This window comes from Asterias amurensis, chromosome 3, assembly GCF_032118995.1.
Source record: "Asterias amurensis chromosome 3, ASM3211899v1".
NCBI classification, from domain to species: domain Eukaryota; kingdom Metazoa; phylum Echinodermata; class Asteroidea; order Forcipulatida; family Asteriidae; genus Asterias; species Asterias amurensis.
In genome coordinates, this window is record NC_092650.1 from 24,183,521 (window position 1) to 24,201,611 (window position 18,091).

An 18,091-nucleotide genomic window follows, 5' to 3' on the forward strand; every position below is an offset into this window, starting at 1 on the left:
GTTTTGAATTACACGCCTTACCAAGATGACTTGCACAACGTAAATTAATAGGAATTGTCAATTGTTTTTGCCCTAGTGATATTTCTTAATTCTTTAGTTCCGGGGGATGAGTGTATTGCAAAATTTAAAAAGAGGGGGAAATGATAGCAGGCTCGTTTTACACATTATATAAAATGTTGAACTCATTATGTAGGTCTTAAGACTTGGTTTTTGTTAAATCGGTTGTTAGCGTAGTCCATGGTTCATTCTTTGTAATGAATGGGATGCCTGAGGTAGTTTTACCAACACCACACCCACTACAACACAATAACTGCTTGAACTGATCATGAGGAATTGCATCTTATTATTACCTTCCATTGTTTTGTGCAGGCATCCCCAGCCTAAAAGCTTTGCTTTAAAGCCATTATACACTTTCGGTAAACAGTATTATCCAAAGGCCCACACTTCGTGTATCACAACTTATACATAAAATAACAACCTGTGAAAATTTAGGCTCAATCGGTCATCGGAGTCTGGAGAAAATAACGGGAAAACCCACTCTTGTTTCCGCGCGTTTCACCGTATCATGACATGTGTTTCAAATAAATCCGTAATTCTCGCTAACGAGAATTGATATTGTTTTAATGTTTTCTCAAACAGTAAAGCATTTCATGGAACAATATTTCAAGAGAAGTCTTTCACCATTACCATCTGTAAACCCTGTAAATTATTTGTAAATCTGTGAACTTTTTTTTTTTTTTCTGTACCGAAAGTGTATAATGGCTTTAATGGGCCATGCCTCCATACAGTTTTCAGTCTTGTAAAATCCTATTGTTAGTATTTGTATATTATGTTTGTATGAAAATAAATGTTGATTAATTTGATTTTATTTGATTTGTTTTACTCTTGATCTTCAGAAATCAAACAACCTTGTCTTAGTAGCAATTATATTTTACACACTCATTAGCAAAGTCCAAATGCACCCAGTTTCATAAAAACATGCTTTATAGCAAGACAAAAAAAACAGTTTAAAATTAATATAATAATAACAATTCAGTAGGCAAATCATCCTTGCTTGCAGCAGAGAAACTGAATTGCAAAGGATGCGACTATACTGTCGTGGTCGAGCAGCTATGTAGGCATGTATCAAAAGGCTTCTTTGGCAGCCAGCTACATTGACCCATATAACCAAGGAGCACTGAGCTCAGTTTAACAGAGAGGGGGGGGGACCAAAATAATGAAGAGAAACCATCATGGCACAGGGAGCAGGAAGCCAACAAAAATACAAACTCTACTCGCGACCTTAAGCCGGGAGCCGAACCAGCCATCGATTTCACCAAACTCTTCCGAACTTAGGATTGATCTTAGGACTTAGGACAAGTCCCAGCCCTGCACTGTAGCATGCAGACCTTAAGATTAATCCTAAGTTAGGACAAGTTACACGTCCTAACTCAGGATGATTAATCCCAGCGTTTCGTGAAATCGGCTACTGGGGCATCAAATGGGTGTTTGACTGGTACGTTAGGCTGTCTATTTGTTGCCATGACCAATGTGCATGCAAAGTAGCTCTCTAGCAAACTACCTTCATGGTGGATTTTGTTGGTGAATTTTGTTGTTGGTTGTTTTCTATAGCAACTACTCCATTTTGCCTGTAACTTATCAACCCTAATAGTGTCCTGAGCCTACTGGTCGACTGAAAGACACTGAAGACCAGTCTTCTCACTTGGTGTATCTCAACATATGCATAAAATAACAAACCTGTGAAAATTTGAGCCAATTGGTCCTGGAAGTTGCAAGATAATAATGAAAGAATAAACACCCGTGTCACAGAATCTAATCAAATTCTTGAAAAAATTACTTCCTTCTCGAAAACTACGTTAAATGTACTTCAGAGGGAGCCATTTCTCACAAGGTTTTGTACTATCAAAAATGCTACAAAATATTTTGAGTAATAACCAAAAGTGTCCTGTGCCTTTAAATAGCCCAATATTTAGACTGTATATTGGTAGCGCAAATTCAATCAACTTTTTAATAACAAACAGTCTTAGAGAAAATTTGAGTTGTAGGAAATGAGCTTTGTATTTGTGTATTCCTTGACTGAAGCCATTGTTTTTGTATTTTCTATTTCCAATCAGAACTAGTAATTTACAGCTGAAAATGCATAGACAAATAGAATTAGCTCTTGCAATCTGCTAACCAATCAAAAGGGAATTACACATATTTAATAAAGGGCACTGCTTAGGTTAAGGAAAACCAATTTTGCGGAGGTTGGGGTTTTGTCAAGTTGAAATTTAAATTGTTAAAAAGAAAACATTAAGTAATGAACCATCGGGGGAAAAGGGTTTCCTAGCCTGGTGAGTCTAGTATTTAGTGCCAATAAAAAGCATTGACAGTCCCGAGTATTAAAGGCATGGTCATACTTTCGTAATGGCCCCCCAAAAAATGAAATTTTTATCCGAAAGCCCACCTAGTTATAATGATGGTAACAGACCTTATCGCAAGAATGCTTGTTACACGCGCATTGGCCGTGGAATGCGGTGCATGCTGGTCTAGCTAGAGATTAAGTTTGATCGCTAGCTAGACCAGCATGCACCTCATTCAACAGTTAGCGCTTGTGCAATGGGTATTTGAGAACAAGTCAACAGTAGTAAGAATCCTGGGAAATTAACTTGTTTGAAGTGCCCCTGTTGATCAGTAAAAATTATGATTTGAACCTGCAAAGTTTCTCCAAACTTTTTCGTTTCTGTTTGAACGCTTCCCTTATTATTTCCAGAGATGCAGTTATTACCAACTCTGAATCAACACAGTACCTTTTTTCATTTCACTGGTGGAAGGATTCTTTGTTCTTGGTGAAAATACTGTTACAGTTTGGCCTGTTTTATCAAAAAGTAGAGACTGTATCCAACTGGAACTTTCACAGGTGACTATTGTATCTTTCTTGATAATTTGGTCTATAAACCATGTTGACAAAAACCAAACGATATATATCCCTATCATTAAGCTGTTGGAAGGATATGTTATAATTTTAGACTTAAAAAAAAAATACTGACAATGATCATCCTTGATTGATTTGGATCCTACCTCACTGTAACAAAATCAAACACCATTATGACATAACTCAATACCTAAACTATGGTGCTTTGAATACCAAATCCCATGTCAAGCGTAATCAGTTTACCAGTGCAGTCCTCAACCAAACAGAATCAAGCAAACCAATGCATTTGGATTTGAAGCGGTTACAGTTTATTTTGAATGTCTCAGGAGGAACAACCATCTCTTCCGTGCAACCTCCTCCTTCTGTAACAACGGTATACAGAACCCATAGGGTAAGAAGAAGACATCCCCCTTCCTACCCACACCCCTTAGTTTTCTTACGCCCACAGATACTGTAAGGTAATATTTTTTCTCCGCTCAAAAGGTTGTCGGTTGCCCCCAGCAGTGGTAATCGTGCCATGTCTTGTAAAGATGTAGACATGCCCCTAGTGGTCTTTTAAGTACGTGTTGGTCTGTTTGTAAGTAAACTCACAACGTGTTGTCTACAAATTGAAAACCAAATCTTCACATTTTAATCAAAATGAATGTTTTTTATGTTTTGTAAAAACAGTGCACTCACACAATGTGTAGGTTTTTTGTGTGGGGGGTTTTCGAGGGAGGTTTTTTCTCACATTGAAAAGGGCAAAGGACTCATCAGAACTTGATATGTGTGTACTGGAATTAATTAACTGGTCTATTTTTCACACAGTATTAAGATTAATCTTAAGATGTGTATTAATCTTAATTGCAAAGCAGAGTGGGAAAGGAAATATTGACAACTCATCGTAAGATGAATCTTGAGTGGTTTGTGAAATCGAACCCTAGGAGGGCTCGATTTTCACACACTGCTAAAATCCGTCTCCTGGTATAAGCATGTTTTAAGAGTCCATCTTAATTGCTTAGCAAAATATGATGTCACAACATAGATCAATATGGTAATGGTTTTGAGAAATCAAAAATTAGAGTAAAGGTAACTAACTATTTGTGCAAGATTTTGTTGCAATTTTTTTGGATGTTTCAAACTAAAATCTGTAGAGAAACAAACATTTAATTTGTAATGATCTGTTGTAATTCTAAGTACATTTCCAATCCCTCTTAAACCTACATCATGGGTGTGTAAGAAGATTATTTTACACTCACATTATAAAGCTTAAAACATCAAAACAAGATAGATTCGGATTGATAGTGAACCTGACGAAGACTGTATCCCTTTTCACTTCATTTGAATAATGTACAAGAACCTTGCGAGGTAATTACTCCTATGACAAGTCATTGGGGGAAACCAATGCGCAGGTTTTCTTCGCCTGTTGAGTTTTCCATCCATTTTCAGGGCTGGAAGCACGGATTTCGATAAAAATTGGATCGGTAAGCCTCTTTCAACATAACCCACCCCTTAAGGGATGTAAAGCCTTCCTTTAACACGTAGTTTGCATGTCCATGGTTTATCTTTGAGAAATCCTCATTAAATACCTCTGTGACTTGGAACTGCCTTCAAGAGATGGGGGAGATATCGTCCAATCGCTAATCACACTTATACTCCTCTTTGCTTGGTAACCACGGAAACTGGGGATTAAAACGCACTCACTTATATCTCTGAAGGAGAATGGGCATTAAAATTTTATGCAGACCCCGATAAATGAGGGAGAGTGTCGGGAGAGTATGACCAAGTGAATGTCATAAGAATGGAAGGACTTTGATATCTTCTTTGTATTAATAATTGAGACTGTAATTGTATTGATTAGTAAGAGTTGGACTTTAGACTCGGAACTTTTTAAACTGAAAGTGATTGAAAAGTTGTTCTGTGGGCTGGGATAATTTGAGGGCAATTAAATCAGAATGTCAATTATTAAAAGGTGGATTAAATATGACACAGTTTTCACAAGTACTGATTAGGGTTTGACTTTTTGCCAATAGCTGTTAATTTTATACATTACATAAGAATAGTTGTACACAATAAAGAAAATAATTTTGCATGACAAATGTATACAATAAATTATAATTTCTTTTCAATTACCGACTCAGTAATTTCTATAATTTCTGGCGAAAGTCTTTAAAAAATGGTTAAGAAGGTGTAGCTGTCTTTACAGGCATTTTACTCTCTCTGTACGGAGATTATTAGAGTATTGAACGGAACCAATTCCTATAGTGTCTGATGGTGAACTGCCTGACTGACAGACTGCATGAACAGCATGTAGCAATATAACTCCTCCTACAGGATCAACAGCTCTTTGGAAACTCATAAAAAAATAAACCTTTGTGAATATTTCTTTGATTGGATCTTGACTCGCTTTTATCAAGACACTTTTTTTTATTGATTGAATTTTTGAGGTGGAGTAGGAGAAAGTATAGGAGGGGAATATCAGAAATATTATTGTTCACAAATAAAAAAGGGTAGAATGACAGGTTCAAAGTGTAACAGGCAGCTATGTGTATGTTTTTTTACAGGCCTACTTGACAAGAATAAAGAGCAAGCTGGGAATGTTTGACGTTTAACAAAACTTTTGTGTATGATTTTAGTTAAAGGAACACGTTCCCTTGGATCGGTTGAGTTGGTCTTTGAAAAGCATTTGTAACATTTGGTTGTAAAATGCATATGGTTGGAAAGATGTTTTAAAAGTAGAATACAATGATCCACACAAACACGCCTCGAAATTGCACAGTTTTCCCTTTACCTCATCGACGAACACGGTCGGCCATTTATGGATGGCTGACCGTGCTAGTTCGCAAAGTAAAATGAAAACCACGCAATTTCGAGGCAAATTTGTGTGGATCATTGTATTCTACTTTTAAAACATCTTTCCAACCATATGCAATTTATAACAAACGGTTATGAACGCTTTTTATAGACCAACTCGTCCGATCAAAGGCAACGTGTTCCTTTAAGGTTTGCTGAAAACAGTACAATCCTCTAAAAGTTGCCACTAAGGTCTCTCATAGTCTATTAGTCACACAAGGTACATTTTGTAAAATTTTACAACCCTGCTTCAATTTAGCAAGGGACCCTTGATAAATTGCTCTCATGTGAAAGGGGTCACAGTGGGATTAACTAGGTTAGTCTTGTTCTCTTTAAACTATTTTAAGATGTGCTTTGCAGACAGACCATTTGTGGAGTCACAATTTATTCATGGCATAATTACAGACAAGAGGATTTAATTATTTTTTACCTAAATAGAACATCTCTGGTTGAAAGTTCAATACAAGAAACTAAGGACAATTGCCACACACACTAAAAAATCCATTGCCAGTCCCACACATCCAGACCAAAGTTGGCCTGTTAAAACTGAGAACAGATTTCCTCCGGCAACTCTTTAAATTCTCATCCAACATGATGTATTAAAGTGTCAAAAGTAGTTATTAATAACAAATTGGTTCCTTGTCATGTGAACTAGAAATTCCGGGGGTGAAATCATAATCTTTTCATAACTTGTTGGAAAGTCTCCTCGCCTTACTGCAACTACTGTGCAGATAGACCTGGGTCCAATTTCATCTGTTAAGCAGAAAATACTGCTCGGCAAGTTTCCTTGCAGAGCAACAATTGAGTGGGACACCTGCCACAACAATGCAAACTTCATGTAATGTTGACTGGTAACCTTTATTCCTGCTAAGCATTACTATTCTTTGCTTAGCACGTTTTTGTGCTGACACTTTATGAATTAGGCCCCGACTTTGAAGTAAGATCCATAGCTCAACCAGTAGGACTAGGGCATCAGCACAACTTCCAGAGGTGGCAGGTTCCAAACCCATTCTAGTATTGTTTTTCTTTATTCACACCACAAAATCATACTTAATTCAGCCATTCACGTTCCCTTTTGATACACACACACAAAAATATTTTATGGTGAAAAAAAGGCAATTGTTTGTACCATGGCCAGAACAGAGAAATGTGTGATGCACTGATGTAAACTGTTTACCCACCTTGTCTCAGCAAAATTGGACAAGAAAAGAAAAATTCCCAGGGGTATAGGGGGATCTTTTTACATCTCTGAAAAAAATAAATAAAAAAATACATAAAGCAGAGAGAACAGTTTTAATTGAATTTTTCAGTTTTAATGTCCCTCATTGTTCAGTCATTTCTGCATTGTTTCCTCATCAAAACCACTTTACTTTCAAATGGAGATCATTGAAAGAAAATGCAAATCGCCACTTAAAAAGCAAAGCTCCATTTAAGATATTAGTAAATTAGTCATCGAGACGGTTCCATTAGGCAATTTTCTTTTATATTTTGAGCAGCCTAGCCATAAAAAAAAACTTAGAAAAGATAAAATACTCTGAGGAACCCTTGCAAATGACTTGGTCGAGACTACTCCTGCACTTTTGGGGGATGAAATTGCTGCGTTAAATGAATCATTACAGAAATTGCTCATCTTAAAGACACTGGACACTATTGGTAATTACTCAAAATAATTGTAAGCATAAAAAGTTACTTGGTAACGAGCAATGGAGAGCTGTTGATAGTATAAAACGTTATGAGAAACGGCTCCCTCTGAAGTAGCGTAGATTTTGGGAAAAAGGTAATTTTTCAAAGACATCAGGCCTGAAACCTTTTTTAGGCATCTGAAATCACACAAATTTGTGCAGGGTGTGTTTTTTTTTCTTTTGTTACTCTCTTGCAACTTTGATGACTAATTGAGTTAAAATTTTCACAGATTTGTTACTATATGCTTATGTTGGGATACATCAAGTGAGAATACTAGTCTCTGACAATTGCGTAAGATGTCCAGAGTGCCTTTAGATAAATCATAGAGAATGCTCAGCTTAAATCATCACTGAACGCAGGCCTTATTTTACCCCACCGAAGAAAAAAAACTGTCAGGTTAGTTATTTACAGTGTTTGTAATGAAGAATTCATTTGAATATTGTCAATTATTTACTCAGTTCATGTGGAGGGAATTTCAGAAGTTGACTCGTATTTTTTTTTATTTATAATTAATTGGCCATGGGAAGGTACACGTTTGGTTATTGTCAAATAACAGTCTTCTTACTTGGTGTATCCCAACATAAGCATAAAATAACAAGTTGCAAGAAAATGATGAAAGAAAAAACACCCTTGTTGGATGAATTTGTGTGCTTTCAGATAGGAATAAAAGGTTTCTGGCTAGAAGTCTTTTATTATTTTAGTGAGAAATTACCTCTTTCTCAAAATCTATGCTACTGCAGAGGTAGCCGTTTCTCACAATGTTTTATACTGTCAACAACTCTCAAATGCTTGTTACCAAATCAGTTTTTTAAGTTAATATTTGTTTTGAGTGATTACCAAAGGTGTACCTTCCCTCTAAAGTGACCAACATCTTGAGCTGAGCAGTGTTTGCCAAAAAGACCAGCAGCATCATCTAAACAACCCGAGAAGCAGCAGCAAGGGGCTGCCCTAGTATTATATGAGCAACATTACTAATGAACAGCAATGTTCCTTTTACAATAAAAACTGATTCCAGACCAATTTGCCCTCCCATTTGAATGGGAGACAAATAAGATGGCTGGCACCCAGGGCCTAATTTCACCGCGCTGCTAAGCACAAAAATTTGCTTAGCATGAATTGATAAAAACAGGATTACCAACCAAATTTCCATTTGTTGCATGTTGCTTTCTTACTGGTATTCAGCTGTTGTTTGCTTGTCCTAAAAATCACATGAAAATATGGTTGGCATTCCTGTTTTTATCAAGGGAGAAATTTCAAGTTTTGTGCTTAGCAGTGCTATGAAATTGGGCCCTGAATAGAAGCTTTTTATGATAGGACCTTACAGCAGCAATATTCATGGTCAGTTTTAACTCTCAGAAAAAACAACTTCAGCTTTCATGCATCTGACTCTTCATGATGCAAAAAACACATCTTACAACTACTTTGTGTAAGATGTATAGTTGCTCAAGTATCTGATAAAATACCTTCAATGTCCCAAGTTTTGTGATGTTCTCAATTTTGATGGATGATGCCAACCCCTCTCTGTCATTAGTTTATTTCTTTCAAAAAGGCATTTCAAATGGACAGTTATTTTTTCTGGAAGATTGATACATGTGCAAAATTCAGAATAATATTTGTTGTATTTATTTGATTTTGTTTAGGCTGTTACAAGTAGGCCTCTTAAATGCTGTCCTGTCCATTACCAATCTTTAACTAAATATCATCTTAAGAAAGTTTTGATGAACTTTTAAGGGCAGCTCGAAGTTAAAGCTTTAAATTTATTTAAATCAAACTGATTTCAAAATGTATGTCCAAGCCTTATATATGACTTATTAAAAAAGATAACTTGTTATTACAAAATGTGAAATGTTAAATAAACTATTTTTCAGAAGAAAACTGCATAAATTGCATAAAATACAAGTAAGTTGTTTACTTGGCTGTCATTGTGGACGTTATTACTAGTCCTTGTATTTATAAATAGCTCAAAGAATACATACTATATGCCATCCTCATTTGTGAAGGAGACAAGTTCTTATTTTTTATTAATTAATTTAACATATAAATATATTACATGAATTAATGAGCACTGAGACCTTGAATCATCCCTAACCTTTGATTGCGCTGAATTTGGAAAAACATCCGCTGTGCCTGCCAGAGTAATTACTCCGATGCTCACTAAACATTTGACGACCATCCTCCCGATTCTTGAATAGATGATAAATATACGACACACTTCACAAATTTCCATGCTTTTGAGGCTCTTAATTTCTCCAAACGGGTCTCTATCCATACGCTTTGTGAATGCGATAATGCAGGCGTATGGCGACGGAAATTTGAACACACGCATGAGTTCAACTGGCCATCGCCTGTGACAAATTTATTGATACTTATATTTGGACTGGGTTGTGTTTTTCATTGATTACTGTGGTATGGCTTGATTCTTTCTATAAAGTCACGACGGTTAATTCAGCTAAGAATCTCTGAAGAGCAGCTGGAATTATGCGATCAAATATTGAGGTCATCAGCAATTGGCGCCTACGCTAGATATATAATCCTTATAGATGGTTAAGTAACGGAGTCGGTTTAGAAATCATCTCATGCACTGATACATCTGTTTGTTGGTGCACACCTTAAATCTACATCCACAGATTTTGTCAACCTTGCCACAAATCTATAACAAACACTGAAAAGAAGGCCATCTTTAAAAAAAAAAGTGAAACAGATTAGAAACAGATTATAAAGAAATATATATATTAAAAAATGAGTAGGATAGATGGCTTTAGCTTTCAATCCAAACCGGACCTTCTTCAGAGGCAAATCAAGTACACACAAGAAGCATATGATATCCATTTATAGCAAAAGGAAAATTTTCATTCTTATTTCTGATTCTTAAGTAAATATTGTATTACAATATTTTTTATCTCCCTAAAGAATACATAACCTAGAAAAATCTCAGAGTTGTCATTTGAAATTCCTTCTTGAATAGATTCCAGATATTTTAGCTCTAGAAAAAATGCTATGAAAATATAGGCCCTACTTCTTCTTAACTCTGAAAAGTGCTGGAAAAACATTGGGCCCACTTCATAACTCCTAAAAGTGCTCCACAAACAAAACCTCTACTTCTAAATTTGTAAAGTGCTGGGAAAAACATTAAGGTAACGTGATCTTAATCTGATTGAATGGTAAAAGAAATAAATCAATTTGAAATATTCAATATTAGGGAAGGTATAGGAAATGTTTGATCTAACATTGAAAAGGTAGACTGATTGTTCTTCTTAAAGTGAACTTTTTCCCCTTTTTATTTTGGACAGTATTTTCAGTTAAAAAGAGATTCAAGGGAGGAGGATTTTTTATTTTATTTTTTATAATAATAAAAATGTATATATAAGAGTTTTGTATAGCACTTTGTGCAACTCAAAGTGCTTATTATTGTTTATTTCCAGACAGTTTTTTTTTAAAGTTGATTAATTGCGAGACCGATTTACATAACTCCTTATAAGTGTTACACTGCTAAAAAAGGTAGTATTCTTGAATTAAGAAAACAAATCTGACTTCAGGAAAAAAAACACCTGTGTAACTCCTTTTGAAAAGAAAAGTTTTTATTCAGATTTTTGGCAGTGATTATTTTAAGCAGGGTAACAAGGTACCTGAGCACCAAGCAGGTGCCGACCTCTTCTCTTAGCGATAAGTGTATACAGATTATTGTACGTGCATTACATTACAAACTTGACCAATAGACCTTTACCACGCTGTCACCATTTTGGTCATGTTCCCTATTTCCAGAGGTCGCAGTAATGAATGCTAACACTCATTGCACATGACACCAGACTATTATTTCGTCTAGCCTCATTTTTGATGCAATGAGTTGGAATGGAGTAAATAAATCAAAATCACCACACCGTGATAAAGGTCTATAGCTTTATGTCCCATTTGTATAAGGACAAAGGTGTCAAGACCGGGACTCGAACCCACATACTGCTCATCAGAAACACCAGAGCTTGACTAAAATGTGCTTGACCGCCTCTGCCATTAAACATATACACGCTTCACTAAGGCCATGTCAGAATCAGTGGCTGTGGCTACTTCTAAGGGTAAAGCCTATGCTTTGATGCATTTTGGCATGGTGATCCAGTTGTAGCCGTAGCCATTGAATTCAGCCACTAGAATGTATCACAGATTGGCAGAGTCAATGTCACATCCAACCATAAGCTTCTGTAAATTACAACAAACATGCTTTTACTAAGATTTAACTTAAAGACACTGGACACTATTGGTAGTTGTCAAAGACTAGTCTTCACAGTTTGTGTATCTCAACATACGCATAAAATAACAAACCTGTGAAAATTTCAGCTCAACTGGTCATCGAAGTTGCGAGATAACTATGAAAGAAAAAACACCCTAGTCACACAAAGTTGTGTGCTTTCAGATGCTTGATTTCGAGACCTCAAATTCTAAATCTGAGGTCTCAAAATCAAATTCGTGGAAACTACATTACTTCTTTCTCAAAAACTACGTTACTTGAGAGGGAGCCGTTTCCCACAATATTTATACTATCAACAGCTCATTGCTTGTTACCAAGTAAGGTTTCATGCTAATAATTATTTTGAGTAATTACCAATAGTTTCCACTGCCTTTAAGCCTCTACAAATAACCATCACAGGTCATCCAAATTTTTTTTTAAAGGATCACATTTTACTGAACTGAATCACAGACATTCTAAATGTCACAGTAATTTCATTGTAAGATTAAGATTATGATGTTAAAGACCTTGGTTCAAAAAGATGATTATTAATATTGCAGTGTCACACACTAAAGACCTGGACTATCAATCAATGAAAAATGATAAAACAAACAACAACTCCATGCAATCCTATAAATCTAACCAAAATGGAGTGAGCCAACACTGCTGAATCAATGTATCTTTAATCTCGATCCAAAGAGAGTAATTGATAACAATTTTTGAGTCTACCACCAGTAGGGCACAATTTCATAGAGCTTCTTAAGCACAAGTAGCTAAGCACAACAAAGCTATGCTTACCAGAATAAGGTTACCAGCCAATTTACAATAAAACATGTACAATTTGTCACTGGTATCCTGCTCCCAAATTTCTACTCAACCGACAATTTTTTAAGCAGCTCTATGAAATTGGCCCATGTGATATATATGTATCGGTCCCTACTTCGGACACCCTCAATCGCTCCATTAGAGAACGTCACTAGACCAAATTATCTTACTGCCACCATCTTGGTCATGATCCTTGTATCCAACACCAGCAATGAACAACATTCATTGTACAAAAAAGGAACCAGACTGTTTCTCCTTCCAGCCTCGGTTTGATTCAATTGATTTGAATTGGGGGAAAATCAAGATGGTTGCACCATGATCTAATGCCTGGGTCAACGTACCCCAGGCTGGTCCCCTCTCCGCCTCTGCTTAATAAGCCACTCCCTGATCCCACAAACGTGTGAATCCAAGGAGGCTTCCTTTAAGTCTACCCCTGGCCTATCAGCTTTCCTGATGAGCTTCGCCCATTCATTTGTGACATGGGGGTTCCTAATTCAGCTGCCATGAGCTTTCAATCATCAGTGATTACGGCGAATGATACGAGAAACTGGTCAGACGTTAGCGACAGAACATGACCAGCAAAGAAATCTGATCTGTGTCGCAAAACATGGAAGATTACAGGGATTATCATGCACTTAAAAGAGGGAATAGAGAAAGTCTGGGCACGAGAGCTAGATTGTTGCATCTCATTTTGTCTCTTGACCCATTTTTCTTTCCTTGTACAATCCCCCCCCCAACACCTCATTAAAGAAGGACCACACTCAGACTCACAACACACACAAATACTTTGGGGGTTTTGAGAAAATGTTGTTAAACATTTATCAACTGATAAATATAAACATCAAATTTGTAAACAATAACAAAAACCACAGAAACAAGTCAATAGTCAATAGCCCATGAGCTCAGGGTCCAATTTCATGGCTCTGCTTACTGTGGAATTCTGCGCTTACGTCTCGTTCCTACATGTTACAGGACTTCGTAAGCGCAGATTAAGGCAGTAAGCAGAGTCATAAAATTGGGCCCTGTTGGCTCCATTTAAAAACAACCCCTTCTTAAACGGTGCACAGAATAAAGCTGTTCCATGGCACGCCGAACTAATACCATCACAATTGCTCAAACCACCCGGCTGTCATGACCACAACTTAGCGATCACTGCGACATTGACACACAAAACTGCACTTTTAGTTTAGTCAGTTCCTGCAATTACATATGAAACTTGGACATGTTCACACTAGTAAATTTTGATACATTGTCAGGTATTTTGCTGTTATGTTTATGTTCAGTGCAGAGTGCTATTTAATACTAGTTTTATTCCAAGTGGTAAAATTACTTTTCCTTGCAAAATTTATTTTCTCCCAAAACTTATTTGGAGAGAAGTGCTGCACCTTTTGATAGTATGAACTATTATTGAAAAAGAAGGATCCCCTTGCGGTTCTCAGATTTGAGGGTTTGGTGTTCATTTGTGGATGCTGCGGCTAGAGATGCGGTTGGTATCCACTGTTACCTCACTAAAAGTGGACGGATCCAACAGTCTTTTATAAATACCAGGAGAGTCTTTTGCTGTTTTCTCAGGCAACAGACAATTCGCCTGAAATTTTCACATAATATGTAACTTTTATTGACTTGATAGTTTTGCCTATAAATAAGTATTACATTGGCAGAAACCAATCTATGACCCTATCACCTTTAAGCTTTCAATGTTTTCAGCGATGACCTCTAATGAATGAATGAATGAATGACAAAGAACTTTGGAGACTCAATAGGCGTTTGTGTTTCTATTCATGTCCTTAAAACATCAGGGGCTGTTTATTGAGATAACACGTACAGTTATCAGTTCAAGCCATCGGCGACAGCAATGTATAGATTTGGGAAAAAACACAATTATGATTGAAGATGGGGTTAACTTCACTTGAATATAATACTTCAATTCGGCTGCTCCGTATCAACAGTAAATATTGTGATAACAATTTATTTGTTTTAATTAAATATTTATCCATCAACATTTTAAAACTCAAATGATAGGAGATGTTTTATTATTAAGTAGGAAACTATAAACTTACATGATTGTGCATGTTTGTTCAAACTTTTCTTTCTAAAAATGTTTAAATATGTCATCAATGATTTCAAAAAGTGTTTTGTTAATTTTAAATGTTGTTACATCTTCACAAAATAGTGCCATGGATAAAATCCAAAAGGTCCTTACATTTAAATATACCACAATACTCCACAAGCAAAAAGAAAACAACTGTTACCATGGCCCAATTTCATGGCTCTGCTTACCGTAAGCACAGAATTGGCGCTTACGGAAGCAGGGAATTTCATGCTTACGGCAAGCATATTTCACGGGTTAGCGGCGAATTTTGGCTTCTGAGCATGCGTACTGCACATTACTAGGCATTTTACGCTTATAAGGCTAGCGAAATTGGGCCCTGTAGTGTTTTAGTGTTTTATGTAAAACCTTTGCCGAGTATCCCTTTATTGAAGATTTTGTGTAGATTTTGTTGAATTTATTTTGTAGATTTTTGCTAAATTATTAATTATTCACCAAATGAATGTCCCTTATGAATAACTGATAAAAAATATACCTTCTGGTTACTCTTCTTGACTGGTTGAAATGTTTGATTGAATCTATACCGATCAACACTTCTAGTGTTTAGAACAATGTCCAAAAACACAGAGTTTGAATTGTAATTCTAGATTCACTCTCCTTTCCCCTTTGGTTAATTACCCATGTTGTTTATTCAGTACTCCTCAAACCTACAAGGCAGATAAATTATTCAAAAATCTGAGGGAAAAATACTTGAAGGTGTCAATTTACCTCTCACACATACCTTCTTAGATGCAAAGCATACTTAAGATTAGATTTCATTATTGGAGAAATATCTCGTCCAGAGATATCGGACTCAGGTTTTCCTATTTTCTTTCTCTCTCTCTCTCCTTCTCACTCTCCGTCTTTTTTTTAACACCCAGCCTAGTTTTTTTTCTTTTTATCCTTGAGTACATTAAGAGGATTAATGTTTTCACACTAAGACGATACTTTGTTACTTCGCTTCGGAGAAAATGGATTGGGATCCGAGGGGGTATCTCATTTAGAATCTGTTCATTTGCGCTGATTAATTGCTCAGCCTACAAGTGCCCCTACGCCCTAGCATTGTTGGCTCTCAAGAAATCTGCCCCGTCTCAAGTTACCTATATCCAGGGACGCGATAACAATAATCAAAATCTTTACAATCTGGTGGAAAGTGCAGGATCGATGGCACAATGTAGGACATTGAGATATGTAGGTCGTTTGGTCAGTAACCTCCTGTTCAGGTTTTCTAATACAGCCTTGATTTACTGTGATCTTCGGAGTTTTGTGTGGGCTCCTCACTCTCTTGATCGTGAGCCAACTATCACCCATCCATCCTCTCACTGAGACAATTAAACATCGATTAAAAAACAACCAAACATAGATTTCTACAACGTCTGAATATATGCACTGGGAAAAACCTATATGAGAAGTCTAGCGATGGATGAGAAAAATATGCTGGCAGCCACAGGTGGGTTTACAATAACAATAACAAGCAATGGTAACTAGCAAACAAACATAAGGCCTATTAATACTCTACAAGTATGACCGTTTTTATTGCCAACTTCATTATGTTTATTGCTGATTCAACACCATGTCGGAAACAATATGACATAATTCATTGTAGTCCGAGTGAGTAATGACACAGTACCAACGAGTTGAGTTTAGGACTGCGCAAGGACTGAGAGAGTAATAACGCAGTACCAATGAGCTTGAAATGAGGACTGCGGACTGTCCTACATGTACATTTACAAATAACAAGAATCAATGCTGCCCCTTGATAAACTCTGAAGCTAGAAAGTGGCTTAATTTGTCGCAGGACAAGCTATGTTGTCAAGACAGTGGCGTAAATCTGAGTAGAAAAACGTGAGGAGTTTTCTTTTTAAAATTATTTAATCTGTGGCTTCTGAGGGTTTTGAAAGTCAGCATCTCAACCAGCGTGTGCAACAAGCTAATGGTATTGATACGATAATAGAAGAAGATGCGGTTGGGCAGGCTCAAGGAGATCTGAGGAATTAGCCTGTCTCATAGTGAATAGTATTCAAAGAACCATTGGTGACATGTCTCTGTATATGCAGATTGTTTCACTGATGATGTTTGTTTTTTGGGTTTTGTAGTTGTAGTTGTTGTTGTTGTTTATTGTTGTAGTTGTTGTTGTTGTTGTTGTTGTTGTTGTTCGGGGGGTTTTGTGCGGGGGGGGGAGGGTGTTGATCCTATAACAGTCCATCCCCGTATTCCCCGCATCTCCCTAGAGAACTGCTCTAAGAGAGCAAACAGAAGGTTGAGGTTCTTCGTCTTATCCAAAAAGTGCACACAACCTGGCGTTATAGACCTCTCTTTTCAATGAGATGTCACAGCTAGGAAATTTGTTGTAAAATTGGCAAAAGTATAATAGTATGACATTATTTAAAGCACTCTAATCATGCAGGCTCTAGGGCACTGTACACAGTAATGGTGGCAGTTTCTGCTAACAATTTATTTTTTAAACAAAAACTGATAAATTATTACAATTACCCACGTCAATGAATTCGATCATGCTACCCAAAACAACAAGTAAACAAATTCGCCATACAAAGAAGGGCTTTACTGTTTCATCAACTGGCTAGTTTTATGCCATCCCAGTTGTGGTACTCGAAGCCAACCACAGACAAAACGGTAGTCAATGTAACAGTTAAAATGTTAAATCAAGTAATAAAATGCTATCAGAAGCAATGACATAAATAGATTGATGTTAAGTCTTCAATAACATCTGGAGCGAAGGACTAAACAAGTATTACTTACATGACAAGTGTTCATGCAATGTTTTTCCCATTAGTTGGAACCATTACCAAACTGGAAAACAACTCACATGTTCTTTAATGCATGGGGTATGTTTACAATGTGATGAAATCACCAGGCAGTTTAAAGGGGTAGTATAGATGAGGCATAACGTTTTGAAACATTTCTAAGTTTCATCAATTTCATTTTCAACACAAACTAACTTTCCAGCAAGTCATAAAAATTAGGGCCTTCATGTTGAGAACCTATAATAGCAGTCATGTCTAGCAGTAATATTAAGGGGAAGTTTTTTTTATTTTTTATTCTCTGCTTAGCTCTGGCTCCTGGCTCCGAGTATTGCTCCTGGCTTCGGCCTGTGGCTATGGCTCCTGGCTACGGCCCCTGGATCATGGTCCTGCGCGCTCCCGGCTACTAGCCCTGGCTCCTGCTCTTAACGATCTTCCTCAGGTTTCTGGCTCTGACTCCTGGCTCTGACCCCTGGCAGACTCCTGATCAAGGCTTTGGCTGGTCCCGGCTCCAGCTCCACACCATTCAAAAAGCACAATGTCTTTACTGTTGATTGAGACCAAGTCCGGTCCTAAGCAAAAACCTAGGTTTGGGAAAAAGACCCAAGTACAGGGTTTATCCCTAAACAGCCATCTTGTTTTTCACCCAATCAAATCAATGCAACCAAACCGAGGCTGAAATGTTAAAATAGTCTGGTCCCATCTTGACTTAATGAGAGTCGGTATTCATTAGTACTACTGTACATTTGGCAACATGACAGAGATGA

The 18,091-nt window shown here is 36.9% G+C and overlaps 1 protein-coding gene across 1 annotated transcript in view; it reads left to right on the top strand.

Annotated features, from left to right (window-relative positions):
• LOC139934958 (thiamine-triphosphatase-like) overlaps nt 1–17,735 on the top strand; it is a 61,044-nt gene extending 43,309 nt beyond the window's left edge. Inside the window, exon 3 of the transcript XR_011785743.1 lies at nt 17,634–17,735. The gene's annotated coding sequence lies outside the window, so the exon portion shown is untranslated. The remainder of the gene's footprint in view (nt 1–17,633) is intronic.
• Nucleotides 17,736–18,091: the final 356 nt, after the last annotated feature.